The sequence below is a fragment of the Phodopus roborovskii genome, unplaced genomic scaffold (assembly GCF_943737965.1).
Source record: "Phodopus roborovskii unplaced genomic scaffold, PHOROB, whole genome shotgun sequence".
Taxonomy (NCBI): domain Eukaryota; kingdom Metazoa; phylum Chordata; class Mammalia; order Rodentia; family Cricetidae; genus Phodopus; species Phodopus roborovskii.
The window spans coordinates 20467687-20489330 of NW_026126418.1; positions in this window are offsets into that span (position 1 = coordinate 20467687).

Below are 21644 nucleotides of genomic sequence, written 5' to 3' on the forward strand. Positions count from 1 at the left end.
CTGTTCCCACCACCTATCACCCCAAATGAGCCCTGGGACTACAGACACACTCTGCTGTGCCTGTCTTTTCTGTGGATTCTCCTGCAGGAAGCCTTCAACCACGGAGCTGTCTCCACAGCCCTCGATGCCAAGTTTCTAATCCATGCTAGGGGCTCTTTCTTCCATAGGTAGCTGCCTTCTCTGCAAATTTGATGGATATTGACAGGATGAAATGAGTGTGTATAGGCTTTGGATTCCAGAGCTTAGGTGCTCTGAACATCAAAAAGGAGTTTAAGAGTGCAGATATTCCCATCAGACCGCCCTACCACCTACTTGCTTGCTTCCAGCTGCCAGTTTTATTCATCTGGACTCACTTTCCTTTTTGGAAACATCAAGACACCTAAACTTTAAAGTTATGGCTAGGATTTAAATGGATAAGGAATGCAAAATTCTTAGTACTGTGCCTGGCTAACATTAGAGCTTAATAAACATTGAGTGATGTTGCCAAGATCCTTCTTGGAGACAGAAAGAGGCCACTGTCCCTTCCTTCCTCCCCAGGGTGTGATCAGCCTCACAGGGTTACACTCTGGCCTTAGTCAGAGAACTGCCTGACCACCTCACTGCCTTTACTGCCTATGAGAAAAGAATGTCCCCGCCTTTGTCTGAGGATTAGCACTGGGCACACAGTCCAACCCCCTCCCCCAGGCCTCCTTCTCAGTTTCCTGGCCACCGGGTGGCTCTATCATGCCACACTCTCAGAAGTGTCTCTTTCAGGATAGTTTGTTTTTTCAGAGTTAACAGGAGAATGAAAGGGGAGAAATAGAAAAGATATCCCACTCCTGGGGATAGGTGAGGCGTGGGAAGTTGGAAAGATTTCCACAGGTGATGAAACAGTCTCTTCTGTCATAGGAAAACTGGAGAGAAGAGAGGTGGGGGAAGGGAACTCAAGGGCCCTGTCTGTTCCATGAGCACCAGACTAGCGTGAGTTGTTGCCTCCAAAGAGGCTGTGCCCATGTTCGAGCCAATGTTTATTTTCTGTCAGTTCTCCAGCCAGTAAACACAGGAACCAGGAAGTTGGGAAATGGCCTTTTCTAAATAGCCTTAAAAGTAATCCAACATGAGGGATGTGTGGGGGGAAGGGTATGAAGAATTTACAATTCACAATGAAAGGAAAAATCATCAAGCAGTGTTCATCGTTATTCCTCCAGTGATGTACCAGGAAGCCAGAGAGACGGCATGCCTGCTGTTCTCACCAGAAGTATGTGACATACTTCTAATCTCAGCACTCCATCAGGAGACAGGCAAGGGAACCTCTGTGAATTCAAGGCCTGCCTGGCCTACACAGAGAGTTCTAGGACTGCTAAGACTACACAGTACACTAGGGGGTTTAAGTGAGAGTGGTCCCATAGGCTTCTATATTTTAATACTTGGTCCCAAGTTGGTGGAACTGCTTGGGAAGGATTAGGAGGTGTGGCCTTGTTGGAGGAAAGTGGGGTGGCTCTAAGATTTCAAAAGCCCAAGTTAACTCTTTACTTCATGCTTATGGATCTAGATGTAAGCTTTGAGCTACTGCTCCCTTACCTATACCTGCCTGCCTGCTGTCATGCTTCCCGCCATAATGGTCATGGATTCTAAACCTCTGTAACCACAAGCTTCCGAATTAAATATTTTGTTTTATAAGTCATCTTGGTTGTGGTGTTTTATCACAGCATTAAAAAAGTAACTAAAACATAGACATAACCGATCTCAAACACACACACACACACACACTTGCTGCTCTTGCAGAGGACCTGGGTTCAAGTCCCAGCACCCACAAGGCAGCTAATAACCACTTGTAATTTCCCCTCCTCTAACCCTCAGGGGTACTACATGAACATGGTACACATACCTACATGCAGGCTAAACACTCATAAACATAAAATAAAAACAAATACATCTTTTAATAGAAATTTAAAGGAGGCATATAGAAGGCCTGCAAGAAAATTTGAAAGTGGTTTGCATCCTTAGCCTCTGATGAAACTATAGACATGCCTACTGTGGGGAACCTGAACACTCTGCTGCTGGTGGGGACAGAAAAGTAATGTAACTGTTGAAAACCAGCCTGGCTCCAGGGACTAAACATAGAGTTCTTATACAGCCCAGCAATTCTACTCTCAGTATATGCCCAAAAGGCATCGACATCCACATAAAGATACACACAAATTTTACAAAAAACATTCCTCTTTTTTGTTTGTTTGCTTGGTTGGTTGGTTTTTGAGACAGGGTCTCTCTATGTAGCCCTGTCTGTCCTGAACTTGCTATGTATATCAGGCTGGCCAGAGAACCTGCCTCTGCCTCATGAGTGCTGGGATTAAAAGTATACACCAACAGAAAAGCATCCTTTACAGCCCAAAAGTGAAAGCAACCCCCCAACCCCCCACTAAACAGAATGCAGTATAATCACCCATGCACTGCTATTAGCAATATAAAGGAATAAAGCCATCAGGTGTGGCAGCACAAACTGCTCACGAGTTGAAAGCAAAAGTATTGGAAGTTTAAGGCCTGCCTGAGACACTTAGCAAGACCATTGTCGGAGCCCTTAGAAAAGGCCGGTCTTCATCTGGAATTAAGGTCAGAGAGTTCAAACCCACTAGGGTAACTAAGAGATGTCTTACTTTAACAACAGGATATTTAGCCTAAGGTGTGGCTATTGTCTATTTTACCATGACAACAGGATACTTGGTTTAAGTTATGGTTACTTGATGTTTTAGGTATTGAGAAGGTAACTATGCTTGCTTGTTCTTTGTAACTTGGTAAGGAAGTCTCTTTGCCTTCCCCCACTTTTGATTAAGGTGACTAATAAACTTGGGGCTTTTCTTCCCAGCATTCATGGGAGTGCCCTCCCAATTCTATTCTGTGTCTCTGTCTTTTCTTTAGTATCTGTAATTTTTCTACATACCATTTCTCAATCCACACTCCCCATCTCAGGTATGAACCGGGCAAGTCGGCTGGTTCTTACTGAAGCCCCCCCTCCAACACTAGTTCATACAGACCATCTCAAAGTAACATATTTTAGTAGTTGGCAGTGTAGCTTTAAGTCCTCACCACCCATCATGAGCAAGTCCTTCAATATCCTTTTACCTTCACCCTAAGAAAAGTAATGAAACACTAACACATAAGTTAATGTGGATAAAGCTTAGAATCAGGGCTGGGGAGGTAAAGGCACTTGCTGCCAAGCCTGGCAACCTGAAATCAATCCCAGGGAACTTCATGGTGGAAGGAAAGAACAAACTCCTAAAAGTTGTCCTCTGACTGCCACATGTGCACTGTGGCAAGTGTGTACCCCCACACATAAACACACATAAAACAAATGAATAAGTAAATAAATGTTATTTAAAAATTTTTATGTAGATAAAAATCCTCAGAATCATTGCACTAAGCAAAACAAGCAAGTCACTAAGAACTAACATTACTAGATTCTGTGTACATGAAGGTCTAAAATTGACAAGTCTATAGTGCTAGGGCTGGGGGCAAGATGGGAGCAGGGAGAAGATTATGGCTAAGAGGTATAAAATACCTTTATGAAATGAGAAAGATGTGTTAAAATTGCTTTATGATGACAGCTGTACCACTTTGGGAATACTCCAAATGTCACCAAATTACACACTTTCAATGGGTGCTTTAGGTGCTACAGTATTTCTATCTTTAAAAAGCTAATTTTTTTTTAAGATAACATAAATCAAATCCTTCTTCCCACAGCTGTATGAAGGAAAAGCAGCTTGGAAGCCATCCCCTCCCCACCCACGGGGATCATGAAAAGGGGAGCCCCAAAGCAGTGCCCTTTGGAGGGGGGCCACCTTCACTGTTCTGCATCCTCAGTGTCCAGGGGTTCTTCAGGGCTGCAGCTGCTCCCTGGCCATCGCCAACACACCCAGACTCACCGAGGCTGGAGGTGTGTCTCAGGGTGAGAGACACAACTACACAAGCCTAAGGCATGACTGTGAGTCCAGGCAGCCTTCACCATCGTGGATTTGGAACCATGGGCACCTGTACAAAAGACAGACAGAGGGAAAGCGACACACATTTTGGTGATAGATAGACATAAACTGACACCTCGTGTCTTTTTCTACCAGCTTTCTGACCTCGGACTTGTCTTCATCTGTTGGGGGAGGGGTGAGTGGGCTAGGGAAATGGTTGTCTTGGTAAAGTGCTTGTCATGCAAGCATAAAGGCCCAAGTTCAAGTCCTCAGAACCTGCATAAAAAGAGCAGGTGCGGTGGCACACACTTGGGATTATGGTGTTGGGGAGGAGAAGATGGGTGGATCCCTGAGGTTCAGCTTCCAAACCACATAGCTGAATAGCTAGTTTCATGTAAAAATCAGAGACCTTAGCTTAAAAAAACAATGTGAACACCAGCAACTGACCTCTGGCCTACACACACACACACTTTCAATGGGTGCTTTAGGTGCTACAGTATTTCTATCTTTAAAAAGCTAATTTTTTTAAGATAACATAAATCAAATCCTTCTTCCCACAGCTGTATGAAGGAAAAGCAGCTTGGAAGCCATCCCCTCCCCACCCATGGGGATCATGAAAAGGGGAGACTTTCACACACACACACACACACACACACACACACACACACAAATACCTATGCATGGCTTTTTAAAAGTTGGTAATAATGAAACTCAGGTTTCATTTTGCTTGGTCAACATGTTAATAAAGGCTGCACAGCTCTTAAGCAAATGAGTGATTTTGTCTGGGCATCTTCACTGCAGCCCTAGTCACACCCAGGACCAAGACAACTAAAGTTCAAGGAAGCCAGACAGCATCCATTGTCACACAGCAGTCAAAAAGCCACTATACCAACCATCATTTAAGTGCCATATTATACCATATCTATATAGTGAAACTATATCTCATAATGCAGGAAAATATGTGGGCACAAAATTGCGCCCTCAGAAAAGAATTCTGAAAGCCCAAGTATTGTAATTTAGAAAGTAGCACCAGAAAGAAAGACACCATGCAACAGAGCTCATGTGGAGGGTTTTTTTTTTTTTTTTTAAATTAGGAAAAAGAGAATGGGAAAGGGGGGAGGGGAGGGAGGAGACTGGCCTCTGGGAGACAGGAGCAGCAGGAGAAGAAAGAGAGGCAGGATGAGGGGACAGAGAGACAGGCAAAGAATTAGAAAGAGAGAAAAGAACAGACAGAGAAGGGGGAGGGAGAGAGGAGGTATGGGGGCCCTTTTAAAAGGGAATGTAGTAAATGTGCACAGGTGGTGCTCTTAATGACTGCAGTTGAGGGCTTATCCTGTCTGAACCCCAAGGACAGGCCAGCACCGACAGATGCCTGAATACTAACACAAGGCACCAAGGGCCTTCTCCCTGAGTGATATTCCTATATAGGTGCTACAGAAAGGACATCTGGTGGCCAGAGAAAAGGTGGTCCCCATGGCAAGCCTTTCCACACTACTTACCCAGGCAACCCTGTGCTCTTCAAAAGCTCTGTTAAGAAGGCAAAAACTTTCGAGTGATGTCTTCTGCTTCCAGGGCCATGAGGTCAGAGGTATTCTAGTTACTCTCTCTTGCTATGACAAAACACTAACCAAAACCAGCTTGGAGAGGAAAGAGTTTGTTTGGTTTATATGTCCCAGTCATAAGTCAAGGTAGAAACCTTAGCAGAGACTATGGAGGAATGATGCTTCTGTATTGTTCCCCATGGCTTGTCCTGCCTATTTTGAATACAACTCAGGACACCTTCCCAGGGGTGGCACCATCCACAGTGGACAGGGCCCTTCTACACCAATCATCAGCCAAGAAAATACCCCTATAGACATGCCAATGGCCCAATCTGATAGAGGCAATTCAATTCCTCAGCTGAGGTTCCCTGTTCCCAAGAAACTCTAGTTTGTGTCAAGTTTACAAAAACTAATCAATGCACGAAGGTTGGCACAAGGCTTAAAAATTGATAAGAAACTCTTAGGAATGGTCAGAGCACCAGTGGGACAAGCAGAAAGAAGACTCAGGAAAGCAACTTTTTTTGTTGTTTGGTTTGGGGTTTTTCCATTTTTCTACCCAATAAGAAGACCATAGCCATTCTAGAATTCATCCTCTTTCTATCATATTAAACACACATCATACGCTACCCCAAATTTTAGCTACCTAAGACAGCCATTGTATTATGTACCTGCATGCTGTGGGTCATGGGTCTGGGCAGAGCACAAGTTTCCTCCATCATGTCACAGAACAAGAAAATGGTTTGAATCTGGAGTTTGGATCATCTGGATCTCATCCATGAATATTTTAGGAGTCCCAAGTACTGATAACTGCAAAACTTCTATGCATGACCGACATGAGTTTATCTCATAGTATGGTGGCCTCCTGAGGTACAAAGAACGCAGCTTGCTGAGCTGCTGGTCTGTTCTAAGCCATCATGCAGTGGTAGCTACACTACTGTATTTGTATGTGAAGAATCCGCCAAGCTCTGAACTAAAATGCATGCAGAGTCCACTGCACTTCATACTTTAAATACAAGTGCTGGGGGACATAGCTCAATAACAGAGCACTTGCCTAATGTTCAAGGCCCTGGGTTCACTTTTCTACAGAAAAAAATAAAGGGGGGGGGGGTAGGATTAAGAGGCAGTACTAGAAGGAAAGCTGTGATCAAAGTATATTATGTTACTATGTATAAAACTGTGAAAGAATAAATAAGTAAAACAAAGAATGAATGTGACTAAAGCCCATTGTACAAAATTCTCAAAGAACTAAGAAAAGTATTTTCTACTTTTAAAAAAAAAAAATTAGCCAACACACATCCCTGTCCATCCTAGCACCCAGCCAGCCTTACATAGCTTAGGAAAGCAAATACCCAAGCCTCCCCCACATTGGCTGGGATATAGAATAGGGGGCCTCTACCCAGAGTGGAAATGTCTTTCCCCACTGCCACTTCCTCTGGTTTTCAGAATCTAAATTTGCCTGAAGATCCCCCCGCCTTTAGTTGTGTTAGCCTGAGCCTCATTTATGGAGAAAGAAAATAGTGAGCAGTAAAGCAGAGGGAGACAAATGAACCCAAGGGCAGTGGTGTGGGGCCTTGGACCTTCTGAGACATGGCAAGTTCACAAAGGGCAGAAGTCTGATCCCTGGTTTTTCTCTTCCTCTCCACACTCATAAAACTCTGCACAGCATGGGCATTGTGTAGTCACGTAAGTTAAGTGGGAGTTTCTGGAAAGTTTCTGATAAGCTCCCAGGGCCCACCCAGCTGGGCAAGGATCCCATAGAGCCCAGGCAGAGGGCCAAAACTGACCCTTCCTTGGGGCGTGGCTCCAGTGATCAGCCCTAGGGGCCATAAGCTTGAAAGATCATATGCCTCCCAGAATGGTCAGAGCACAGAGGACAGGAAGCTGAGGTTGTTTGCTTTCCGATGAGGTTTTCCAAGCCAAAGCCAGCAGCAGACGCCTTTAAGTCCTAAAGTGTGAAACCCAATCCAGAGAGCCAACTCTGGATCTAACTCTGCCCATCACTATCACCTGGGCCCACTTCTCCCTCTTCCACAATCATCCTCTAGAAGCTCAGTTAGGTTCTCTAAAATTCATGTGTTGCAGCCCCTAGTCCTTGATCATGGGACTAGGTTTGGAGACAATGCCTTTAAAGCCATGACTTCATTAAATGTGGCTACTAGAATGGACCCTCCTCCAGCCTAACTGGTATGAGATTCAACAAGGAAATTTGGACACACAAAGAGACACTAAGTGTGTGCACACAGTGGTGGCACACACATCTCTGCCTCAGGAGACAGAGGCAGGCAAATACCAGTGAATTCGACACCACCTGCCTGGTCTACAAAGTGAATTCCCGGATCTCCAGTACTGTTACACAGAGAGACCCAGTCTTGAAAAAGAAAAAAAAGAAAAACTGTGTGTGCATGCACACACATGGAAGAGACCTCATGAGATAGAATAAGAATAAACCTTTTGGAAGCCAAGGGAAGAGGCCTCAGAAGAAGTTCAACTTAGTGACACCTTGTCCTTGGACTTCAGACTTCCCAAATAACTGGGAAAGTAGTTTCTATTAAGTCTGGAGCATTTTGTTATAGTATCCCTAACAACCTAATGCAATCCCTACCTTCTGAGAATTACACATTTTATACCCAACCTTTGTATAAACTCAATCCCCTCAGGGAGCTAGTCTCTCCCTCCCCCCACCCACCCTGATCTAATGACTAACTCTACATTTCAAGCCTTCCTTGCTAACTGTTCAGTAATCAGACAGTTGCTCTGATTAGGGTACAGCCATTCCCTCAACCCCTTATCCATGGGGACATATTCCAATGTCCCTAGTGTATACCTGAAACTACTGAGCTCTGTATCTTTTGAATATGTACAGTTAAATTTACAGGTCATTTGTAGTGAGAGATTTTAGCAATAAGTAATAATGGGATGATGATAGCATTCAGTGATAAAAGTATATTTTTCCTCCCTCAAAATATTTTATTGCACTTTACTCGACCACCGACTTATGACATCACAAATTAAAGGAAACATCTCATAGCCTATCTCTTTGGCATATCTAAACTGCTAGCATCACTAGTCTTACACTTTGAGCTAGTAAGTAAAATTAAAGATTATTTGAACACAGTGAACAGATAGGTAGAATATATAGTGTGGATATATTGAACAAAGCGATGATTCCTGTCCCAGGCAAGATGGAACAGGACTACACAAGATTTCATGCTGTTACTCAGAATGGTGTGCAATTTAAAGCTTATGAACTATTTATTTCTAGAACCTCCCATTTGCTATTTTCAGACCAAAATCAACTGCAGACAAACGTATGGAAAGTGAAACCATGGGCAAGGAGACTACAATACATATGTTGCCATTCTAAATTCTATGGCATCATATTTTAATTTATCTCCTGTAGGCACCTCCCTTACTAGAAATTGACTTTTGAGACATGACTGTATTTGGCTCTTTGTCATCTCCTAAGGATGAATAATTGATGCGCTAATAAAACAATGTTGGACTGGACTGAACTTGGGAATTTGATGAGTATCTCCTGACAGAGTTTCCCTCATTAGACCCCAGAGCATACCTTTTGGTGTATTCATCTTCTTCCCACACAAATTTTAAGACCATTCTAGGGTCAGAAGAATTAGCACTGCTCTAAAGACTGTATATTACAAAACAGAAGCCCAAGGAAGAGCAGTACATAGAGATGTGGGTTGTCTATGATGGCAGTGTAGGATATCCAGGCACTGAACATGCAGACTTAGGGGAAGCCCTTATCACCATACCATCATCCCCTAAAGCTTGAGTCAATGGCTCCCTCTCACTCTGGGTAAAGCTCTCCCTAAACACTATTAATGTCAGTGTGAAGCTGGGGCAGAAGGAGCACTAGTTTGAGACCAGCCTGGGTTATCCAGTGCTGGAGTGATGGAGGGAGGAAAAGATGGAGGGAGGGAAAAGAAGGAAAAGGGAAGTGATGGAGGAAGGAAAAGATGGAGGGAGGGAAAAGAAGGAAGAAAAATAGAAAGGGGGAAGGGAGGGAGGGAAAGGGGGGAAGAAGAGAAGTAAAAGCAGGAAAGAAGAGGAAGAAGAAAATGGGAATGTGTGTGTGTGTGTGTGTGTGTGTGTGTGTGTGTGTGGTGTTCACTCACGCTGGCACATGCATATGTGTGTGTCCTCAAGCACTGGAGCTCTAGAGGAGAGTTGGGAAGAGGGGATATTGAATCTTGAGGTGGGGAAAAATCCTACACTCACCTGTGTGGCCAGAAGGACTAGAATCCTCTGGGACCTTGACAGCAGGAGGAGCAGCAGTATTGGAGTCCAGGAAGGCCTAGTTCACAGCTTAGATCTTTCACTGATGAAACAAGCCTGCTGTTCAGATGAAAGGGTCTGGCATCCACAGCTCCTGGTCTTTGGTGGGTGCTCCTTCTTCTTCCATGGGTTGCTATTCCTCTCTCACTGAGCTTCCTCTACTGCTGAGTCCAAGTCACAGAACTCATTTAGTCGGAGCCAGGCTGGCTGGGGTTAATAAGAGAAAGGCAGCTGTTTCCCGAAAACAAAGGTCTGGGTCAATAGATCTACAAAGGCAAGTATTGATTAGGAGGGCAAAGGCTCAGGAGCCTCCAGTGCCTCTGTTAGCCCCAGAACCCAGCTGCCCTGCAGGAAAGGTAGGCAGTGGCTGGAAAGGCCTTTTGTAAGCATGTCCTGAGGCTACCATCCTAAGAGTTCAGAGTCCCTCTCCTCACCCCTGGGATGCCTCAGGGTCAGACTCAGAAATCATAGAGCTGGAAAAGACCCCCAAAATTCCCCCAATTCAATTCTTTATACGGATGGAGTCAATGTTAAGAATGAAGGAAGGGGCTATAAAAGATTCACTCACCTCTTTCTGAAATTTAGCATTTCTTTTCAACATAAACCTAACCAACAAGACACATATAAAATTAAGAGTGACCAACCCTTTCTCATTAAGAACAACAAGCTGGGCACCACAGCACAGACAGGACTGTACCTCCAGCATATGGCCTGCTGAGACAGGAAGTTTGTGAACTTAAAGCCAACAGGGCTATTTAGTAAAACCCTGTTTCAAAAAATAAGTCTCCTATCCCTGGGGGTATGGTGGCAAACACCTCAGAGGAAGGAGGATCTCTGTGAGTTTGAAGACACTCGGGCCTACATATCAAGTTCTAAGACAGCCAGGGCTACACAGACAGACCCTGTCTCAAAACAAACAAAGAACAAAAATAAGACTGGGCGGTGGTGGGCATGACTTTAATCCCAGCACTCAGGAGGCAGAGGCAGGCAGATCTCTGTGAGTTCAAGGCCAGCCTGGTCTACAAAGCAAGTTCCACAACAGGCTCCAAAGCTACCCAGAGTAACTCTGTCTTGAAAAACCAAAACCAAAACCAAACAAACAAAAAACCCAAAAAGATGGAGTTTATCAAGAGTGGTAAGAGATGAGAGAGGGCAATGGAGGTAAAAATGAGCAAAAAAATCATATGCAAACGTGAAATAGCAAAAACATTATAACTTTTTTAAAATTAAGGAGGCTGGAGAGATGGCTCAGCAGTTAAGAATGCTTGCTGCTCTTGCAAAGAACTCAGATTTGGTTCTTAGTACCCACATAGCAGATGACAAATGTTCAAAATTCCAGTTCCACAGATCCAATATCCTCCTCTGACCCCTGTGGGTATCATACAAGTGATGTACATGTGTCCGTGCATGCAAAACATTCATACATACAAAGTAAATAAATCTCATACAAGTAAACAAAGGGATAATGGCAGGTATTTGACAGTTCATTACAGTCATTGCCCAATTCTCAAAACATCATTATTACCCCAAGGCTCTAATTCTAGATCTTTGTTTTGTTTTTGCTCAGTCTTATTACTGTGTACATGTACATGCTTGCATGTACATCATGGAAGGGGGTGCATGTGCTGTTGTTGCACACATGAGGTTAGAAAACAACTTGTGGAGTTCTCTCTGTTTACCTTTATGTGGACCCAGGGTTTGAAGCTCGGGTCACCAGGCTTGCACTTGTGAGCCTTCCCATTGGCCCTAGATCTCATTGTTTAATGTGTTGGTAAATAAGTACACGTATCATTACATTCACTGCTATATCCCAACCGTATTTTTTAGTATTTTGGAAGCCTTCAGTATAATTAATTTGTTAAAGTTTTATTAGCATATACTTAGTATAATAATAGGCTTTCATTATGATATTTTCATACAAGTATATGATGTATCTTGATCATACTCACACCACCATTACTCCTCCTTGTCCAGCTCTCATGTCCACTGATCAGCTTCCTCTTCCTAGACAGCCCTCTTCTTGCGAGGTTGTCAGAAGAGCCTATGGCACACACATACACACGTGCAAAATAGAAACAAGAAAAACACAAAGGCTAAAAACTTCTACAGCTTGAGAACAGGCAGTACTGCTGCTGGATGGGTGACATAGACACAGATGGTGGGTAAATTACTGCATTGATGTACAAAAGAAAAAAATAGCATAATAATAGCAATCCTCCCCATTGCTTACACTGAACCATTAGTCCTTATAACAGTCCTAGGAGGAGAGAACAAACCCCATTGTCCCCTTTGAAACAGGTCAGAAAACCAAGGTACAGAGATTTGACTTGGGTTACCCAAAGCTACGTCCATACTTGGAACTCTTCTTCTCTCCGTTTCTCTGAACCTGTCTGTTGAAGTATGTTTTGGTGCTAGCCTCTGGAATTACAGACCAAGGGTTGAAGTCCAGTCTAACCAGTATAGACTATGCTACTGACTTCACCACACACATCACAGTTTTTCAGCCCCAACCTGAACATAGAAATATTACACCCATCCTGGGGTCAGATGTGCCTGAATAAGGCATGGGAAGGAAGGAAGGGAGAACTTAACACATAGCCTGACACCTGGAAAGTGCTGGATAATTTTATTTTTAATGAGGAAACTAAGCATAGACACATTTAGAATGGCAGTAGGTGTCCACATTAAATAACCACCAGAAATCAGAAGATTAAGGATTAAGACTGGAACCCAGGTCCAAGCAATCAGCAAAATAGATGTATGCTGGAGAGGAACAGATGTCTGGTAGAATTTTGTTCCTTTGAAGAATGGTGTGGGTGAGGAGTAGGTTCAGACTGAAAGTAAATGCATGGAAATATTAGCCTTCATAAAATTTGTTTCTAAAGAGTACAGACAGTGTGGAGCCAGCAAGACAGCTCAGTGGGTAAAGGTGCCTGCTGCCAAGCTCAGTTGATATAAAGCTCAGTTGATATAGCACTTGCCTACTATACATGGACAGCTGGGTTAGATCCCCAGAATCCTCTAAACAGGCTAGCAGACATCTGCAATCCCAGCACTTGGGAGGTAGAAGCTGGAGGATGAGAAGTTCAAGTTCATCATCTGTTATATAGCAAGTTTGAGACCAATCAAGGATACATGAGATACACTCACATATGCACATTCACACATATTTGAATGAATCGGACAGGAAGAATAACTTCACGGTGGAAAATATTAACAAGCACTCCACAGGTCCACAGGCCAGCTGGTCAAGGTAAAGTCAACTGATAAATCACTGTGATAGCAGGTGACTTTGATGGGAAAGATACAAGAAGAATGACACTTTGCCTCTGACTGACTCCAAACACTCATAACCCCAGTCTAATCAGGAGAAGAAAATCTCTGACAAACCCAAAAAGAAGAACATTCTGCTAATGTGTCCAGGTCATCAAAAACAAAGCAAGTCTGCAAACCTGCCACAGTCAAACCTAGGAGACATGACATTTAAATTCAATGTGCTATCTTAGATAGGATCCTTAAACAATTTTTAAGAACATTAGGTAGGGCTGGGGAGAGGTCTCAACTGTTAAAGGCACTGACTGCTCTTCTAAAGAACTGGGGTTCAGCTCCCAGCACCCACATGGTGGCTCAGTAATTCCAGCCCCAGGGAAATCTGATGCCTTCTTCTGACTCCCTGGGCCACTGTATGCATGTGGTGCACATACATGCATGCAAGTAAAACACCCATGCACATAAAATAAAAATAACAAGTCTTTTTTTAAAGGAGAGTGTGTAGAAAGTAAGAAAACGTAAATAAGTTACACACTCCAATTAGCAATGATGTGCTGATTTGTTTTATCTATTGTAACGAATATAGCATGATAGTATAAGATATTAATAACCAGGGCTAGGGATAGAACTCTCTCCTGTCATTTCAGCTCTTCTGTAAATCTAAATCTATTCTAAAAATAAAAGTATCTTTCTAAGAAAACCAAACACTGACGGTATAACTTGTGGAGAGATTATAGCTGTTTTATTTACACATGTAATTATTCACTTCGTTTTCTTGAGACACTACCTGGTAAAGCCTAGGCTGGCCTCAGACTTGCTATGTAGTCAAGAAAGACCTTGAAACACAGATTTTTCTGCCTCCGCCTTCCCAGTTCTGGGATTACAGGTGTACACACTTCAACCTGTTTACGTGGTGCTGGGGATGGAAGCCCAGGTGTTGGGTAAGCTGTCCACCAGCTGAGTTACATCTGCAGCTCTCGAAGTATCCTTTCTTCTGCATCTGAGCATTTCCTCAGTGGTCTACAGTGAATATACATTGTTCTAGTCACCAGAAAAATATTCAATAAATATTGCTTTAAAAAATTAATGAATGAAGGTTAGGACATCGGAGACAGAGTGCTGTATAAATAAAAGTATTATTAGAGTCATTCTTTGGGCTGCGATTAAAACTCACTCTCCATCCAGGAAGCTCTGGCCACCAGGGCTTGGCACCCACAACAAGGTAGGGTGGAGTGCCTATGACACTTACCAGCATTTTTCCTCTCTGTGATGGCCACTGAATGACAGGGAGGGAGACAGAGCAGCTGCTATAAGGGTTTTACAGGTGAGCCAGAGGCACCAGAAACTAAATCAGTTCCCAACAAAATCTCACCCCCAACCTCCAGAACAAGTATCAGCATGCTTAGCATCTTAGAACTTGGAGGCCGTAGCCCAGGCTATGCGAGCCAAAGAAAAGGCAAGGACAGCCAATGCTTTGCCTCCTGGACTGGATTCACCCTCTTTCAGACCTCAAGCAATCCTGTCAAACTAAAACTCTTTTTCATGCCTTTTTTTATTTATCCATTTTTATTTTATATTGAGAATTTCATACATGCATACAATGTGTTTTAATCAAATCTACCTCCATTCTCTCCTCTTCAGCTCCTCCCCTATTCCCCTAACACCACTTTTCCCTCCCAGCTTCATGTGCTTTTTTAAAAAAATCCACTGAATCTACCTAATATTACTGCTATTTGGTCCATGGCATTGGACAATCTATTAGAGCATGGGTAGACTATTTGGGCCTTCATCCCCGAGACAAATTGACTTTTCCTCCTGTAAAAGCCATCAGTTGCCAACTGATGCCTCAGGTAGCCTTGTCCCATCAAAGCCACAGTTTTTGTCTGGCTTGATCTTGTGTGAGTCTTGTGTGCACACTCACAACACCTCTCTCTCTCTCTCTCCTTCCCTCCCCCCCCCCCGTGTTTATTTTTTAAGATTTATTTATTTATTTTATGTGAATATACTCTCTCTGCATGTACTCCTTTTTGCCAGGTGAGCATCAGATTCCACTATAAATGGTTGTGAGCCATCGTGTGATTGCTGGGAATTGGGCCCAGGCCCTCTGGAAGAACAGCCAATGCTCTTAACTGCTGAGCCATGTCTACAGCTCCCTTTTTCTTTTCTTTTCCTTAAAGATTTACTTTGTTGATGGTGTCCACCTTTGATCTCAGCACTCGGGAGGCAGAGACAGATGAATCTGTGAGTTCGAAGCCAGCCTGGTTCACATCATGAGTTCCAGGACAGCTAGAGCTACATAGTGAGACCCTGTCTCAAAATACAAAATAAGCAAGCAAACAAAAGCTTACTTTATTGGGCTGGAGAGGTGGCTTAACTTTTGAGAGCTCAGAGGGCTGAGGTTTGGCTCTCCGCATCCATGTGGCAGCTCACAACCATCTGTAACTCCAGTTCTGAAGATTCCAGCTCCTCCTTTAACTACCACAGCATGGGCATAGACGTGGACATGGCACACATACATTCACAGAGGCAAAGCTGTCATATACATAAAATAAAAATAAATATATTTTTACCAAAATGTTTACTTTATTTATTGATGTGTGAATATGTGGACAGATATACACACCTGTGCCACAAAGAAGCAAAGGCTAGAAGAGGGTGTCAGGAAACCCCGTTTGTTACACGAATGTTACATGCAGTTTTAATCTGCCATGTGGGTCTGAACAATTGTCCTCAAGGTTGAACAGCAGACTGTTAACCACCGAGTCATCTTTTCAGTGCCCATACCCATTTTGCGGTTCGAGACAGAGTGTCATCTAGCCCAGACTGGCCTCAAACTCTCAGTCGACCATGACTGGCCTTGAACATCTGATTTTTGAGCCTCTTCCTCCAAAGTGCTTCCTGTTCAGGCTTGCCCACCACACCCGGCACATACCTATTACAAAGCTGGGCTCCAAGAATTCCCAGGGCTGTGAACTTTGATCTGTTCATGACTCCTTCAGAACTGTCTGGGGTAGGGACATGTTTTTCTTAACTAACTCTCAGGGAACAAGGTGTGACCAAGGTAGATAGCTGGACCATGGCTCAGAGGCAGGATGCTAGGGGGAAGAAGTGGTACACAAGGCACAGCAATCCTTCAGGCATCCACAACACCGCCCACCACCACCACAAAGGACCCGAGGGCCAGCTTCCTCACACAGCAGTGTCTAGATGTTGGGGATGTGGAAGGGCAGCACAGACTCCTTTCGGTTCCAAGAGCATCTCCCACCATCCAGGATCCCAGTTCGCAGAGGCAGCCTTCTAGTTGGCAAGGGCTTCAGAAGCAGAGGAGAGGGAAGAGAGGTTTGAGGCATTTCATTTCTGATTGTAATGAGATTAGGACCAGGTTCTCTTTCTGCATTCTCAGCAGGAGCCCAGGGGAAAAACAGCCCAGCTTTCTAACTAGTAAGAGAGAGGCTGATTGTTTTTAGAGACATGCTGAGCTGCTGCCTTCCTGGTGATCCAGTTGACTTCCAGAGCTCATTCAACTCTCTAAACTCAGAAACAGTCTTCAGAGCCACCCTTGACTCTGATTGGTCAGCTTGCTTGACAGTCTAAAGTCTTCCCCAAAATGAGTACCTAAGGCCCCATGAAGCCAGCCCTCAGAACCCCAGGCACTGTTTGCGAAGAGCTGCATGAAAACAGTAGCATTCTTTTCTTGGGAGAACTGCAGACACCCGCTTTTACACCACAGCCCCGTGAGTATTGATCTCCCTTTCCCGACTCCTAACCAAGGCCACAGAAAGAAGTTTGAAACTCTGCTCCAGGGGCTCCTGCCTTGCCTTTCTCCCAGCACCCACTCTGACGCTGGGATTGACCCAGGCTCCATTTGTTCCCCTAATGAGTCTTAAGTGTTTGGCTTGGGTGCCTGCCAGTCCTGCTCCTACAAGGGGTGGAAGTGGGGGGAGTGGAAGAGAATGGGACAGAGCTCTTGTGGGCTCAGCCATGTTGGGCCCTTGGAGGACTGGCACAGGGGTTGCCTGACACAAACCAACCCAGGAGTGCAGTCCCTTTAAGGCCCACCACTCTCCTTCCTCCTCTACTTCAGAGACTTCCCCAAATGTACATTCCTTAAGTGTACTTCCCAGGTTGGAATCCTGGGGAGGGGGGTGAGCCCAGGAAGGTGCATTGTTCTTTTCCCCCCGTGTCATGTGTGTGTCTATATGGTGTGTGTGCATATGCATGTGTACATAGCCAGCTTGCTCATGGATTCTGTCTCCACTTCTCCAGACTAGAATTACAGGTGGAATACCAAACTCACCAGGCATTTAAGCAGGCTCTGAGGATCTGAACTCCACTCCTCAAGCATTTTAATCACTAAGCCATCTCCCAGTTCTGGAATGTGAATTTTTAATCAGCAACCCAGAAGACAGTGATATCGCTTAGGTGAGAACAGACGATGCCTGCCATTCCAGAATGCCTACTAAAAAGAACCTGAAAGGGCAGAAGGAACCAATTCTCTGGCAAGAAGGATGGTTTTTCAAGCAATATCTAGTTCATGATCTACATAATGAAACTACATTTCCCAGTTGGCCTTGCAGTTCCTAAGAGTCATGAGTTGAATCTCACCCAATTCAGTCTAATCTAGGCCTCTACTAAGTTCCAAATGTTTACACCCCCACACCCAAGATTCATATGTTGAAATCCAGATCTCCAGTGTCTTGCTAGTAGGAGGTAGAGCTTTATGAGAGGTGATTAAGTCACAAGTGTAGGGCCCCCTGAAGGGTATCTGTGCTCTTATCAGGGGCCCAGGGCAACTGCCTTGCTCCATGTGGGCCAAAGCAAGAAGTGAACCAGAAAATAGATCCTCACCAGATACCAAATCCCTTAGTGCCTCTGTCTTGGGCATTCCAGTCTCCCACATTCTGGGAGCTGTTGTATATAAGCTGTCTAGTTCACAGTCTTTTCCACAGCAGGTTGTGATATAAGACATACATATTGTGGCTTTCAATCATGGTTTCTGGTTTGATGCTTCCTCCCCAAGACGGAAGTTCTGACCTTTCCTAGTTTTTCAGTGGCCATAAAAGTATTATCTGACCTGCCTTGTCTGATTGTAGGTCCTAAGATCCACTTTACTGCAGAGGTCCTGTGCTTTAAAAAAAAGGAATGCTAAAGAATCTTGGAAGGTGCTGCTAGCTTTCCTCAACCAGTCATTAGCAAAACTGCCTATTCAATGAAGTCTCTATAAAAAACAAAATAGGGTTTGGAGATTCTGGAACTCATGGAGGTTCCTACAGGGTAATTGTGTTTTGGATCTGATATAACTCCAAAAGCTCAAACATTGAAAGATTGGTCCCTAGTGCTGCAGTATTCATAGGTAGGACCTATGGAGGAGGTTAGATCATGAAGGCTATCAGCTCATCAATAGACTAATTCATTGAGGTATCTGTGGCACAAAGGGCTATTGGAGAACAATGGCAACTTTAGGAGGCAAGGCCTAGTCAGAGGAAGTAGGTCTATTAAGGGGCAAGCCTTTCAAGTGTATATATTTTTTCCACCCCACCCAAACCATCCCCCACCCCGTGTGTGTGTGTGTGTGTGTGTGTGTGTGTGTGTGTGTGTGTGTGTGTGTGTGTGTCTTCCCTCTTCCATCCTCCTTCCTGTCCACTGTGAGATAGGCTACTATCCTCTGCCATCCACCCACACAATGATGTATTTGATAACTGGCCTCAGGCACTAAAGCAACAAGCCAAGTGACAATGGGCTGAAATCTCCAGAACTATGAACCAAAATAAATATTTTTTTGTTGTTGTTGTTGTTGTTTCAATCTCAGATATTTGGCATAGCAATGAAAAGCTGGCCAAAACAGTGGTGCATGCAGAGAGGTCAAAGTTTCACACTTCCTTTCCATACCCCATACCACCCACTTGTTTATTGATGGTTTTTATAATATCCTTCATAATAAACCAGAAGTGCTTCCCTGCCTTCTGTGAGCCATTCAAGCAAATTAATCAAACCTGGAGAGAGTTGTAGGAAACCCATCTGGCAGCTGGTTGGTCAGGAGCACAAGTAAAAGATAGGATATTCCCATGAGGAAATCCTAAGCAAAGTGTTGAAGATACCACTTATCTTTTGTTTAATACATATAATAAAATATAGAAAGGACTGAAGAATAAAATTTTAAGGCAGTTTTTAATCTGAAATGCACCCCCCAACACACACACACACACACACACACACACACACACACACACACACGAGAGAGAGAGAGAGAGAGAGAGAGAGAGAGAGAGAGAGAGAGAGAGAGTTCTGAGCACTCTGTTTCCAGCTTGTGGGCTTATTTTGCAGGCTTAGAGCTCTTGAAATATTGAGACAGCACCTGGTTCTGGCTCTGGCTTAGCTGCCCTTGCTTCAAGGTCTATTCTATGTGACAAATCTGCCACCAAACATTCCTGACACCATGGGGCCTGCTGCTCTGCTTTGCCTTTCCCAGCAGGATAGATCTGACCATCTGAAACCATCAGGAAAATTTAGCCTTTCCTCCCTTGACTCTGTCACAGTACACAAAAGCATGATATGTTTAGGAAAGAACACCAAGAGTGTAGTCAGGTGATCATCTGATACAGACATTAGAACAGACCAGCTAAGTTCTGCTCATCTAGATAATAGGGAACAAATTGACCTGTGGCATTTCAGAATGGGACCAACCTTTCCACTGCAATACAAGAATTTCAGGGCCCGGGGAGCAGACCCATGTTTACGGAAGGGTTCAGGAATATGGTGGGTATCCACACTCACTGCACAGTACCACTGTAAAGTTCTACTCACTTCAGCACTGTTCTTGCCTCTTCAGGTTCAGCTCCAGTGGGCCTGAGCCCAGTGCTGGGTTTCACAGGTGGTCGCCTTAAATGGCATCTGTGCATAGCCATCCCAGTTGGTGTACACAGTGAAGAAGCTTTGAGGACAAAGCTACCTTCATCATGTGAATGCCAAAGGATGTCCAAAGGTGTCTCAGGGCTCCAAAAGGGAACATTCAGGTATGAGCTTAATAAGAACCCCATGGCCTGATGGGAGATGTCATTCTGTAAATATGTTTCTCATACTGGTTAATGAATAAAGTACTGTTGGCCAATAGGAAAGCTAGATAGGCAGGACTAGGACAAGGAGGAAAGAGGAAGTAGTAAGGAGGAGTCAACATGGAGAGTCTGGAGAAGGCAGAACCGCCAGCCGCCTCTCGCTGGTAAGACCATGTGGAAATACATAGAAATGGGTTAATATTTAAGACAGAGCTAGCCAATAAGAAACTAGTAACTGGCCAACAGCATAATATCAAATATAGAGTCTCTGTGTGTTATTTGGGGCTGGCGCGGCGGCTAGACAAGACTGGTGGCGGGAGGAAAAACCTTACTCCCTACAGTGGCCCACTACGACCGTGCCCAGTGAGTGTAGCCATGGGCTCCGTGAGACCTCACAATAGAAAAGTCATCAGTCTATGAAGCCAGTGTGCAAGCTAAAGGCACAGAATCCCAAGAGAGCCACAAACCCCAACCCTGAATGCAAGACCATCACCCAAGAAGTTCTAAAAGGTATGGCCTCTCCAGTGAGCCTGGAAGGCAGCACCTCAAGACCAAGATTAATTTCTAGCTTTAAAGTTTTAGACATGCTGGGAATGTTTTATTCCTGCCTTCTTGTCTATTTCTCCCTTTGGACTGGGAATGTCTAGCTCGTGACTGTCCTGTAGAGGATTCGGGAAGCATATAAAATGTTTGACTTCACAGGTTCACGGCTGGAGAGCAATGTGCCTCAGGATAAACCACATCTTGAACTGTCATCCATACCTGATTAAGTGATATTGAGAAAAGACCTTGGGTGGCTGGAATGTCTGTAACCAAATGTTGCAATCCTAACCTCCAAATTGATGATGTGAGGAATAAGGGACCTTCTGGGAAATGGCTGAGATTAGAGGCATCATAAGTGAGATCAGTATATTATAAAAGAGCCCTGGGGCTGCTGGGTCATGCCCACCGTGTCCACACACAGTGGAAAGGTACCATTTATATACCATGAGTTAATTTTTCACCAGTAATGGAATCTGAAAGCACCTTGATTTGACTTCCCAGCCTACAAATCCATCAGTAATAAATTCATTTATAGGCTACACAACCTACTGTATTTAGTTATAGCAGCTCAACGTGACTAAGACTGACTCACTCCTCTGGAAGCCTGGCAGGATTCCAAGACCCTAAGAATGGCTAGCTTACAAGAGGAAGGACTTTGAATTCCAATGACTGAAACACAAATTACTGCACTACCAACCCACACTGGACCGTACCATAAGAAATAAACATTTTTGTGTCAAGTGGGTGGTAGGTGTTTGGCTCAGCAGTCAACCCACTATACCCTCCTGCAGAGACACTAAGCCCAAAGTGTGGAAGGGAAGTGACATGTTTAATGTCTCAGTGAGCTCCTGGTAGTCAGAGTATGATGGTTAATCCCATTGGAGAGAGAACAGCCTAGATTAGCGGCATATACCTGTGTGTGTGTGTGTGTGTGTGTGTGTGTGTGTGTGTGTGTGTGTGTGTGTGTGTGTCTGGGGAGGCATTTCCAGAAAGGGGAAGATTTAACC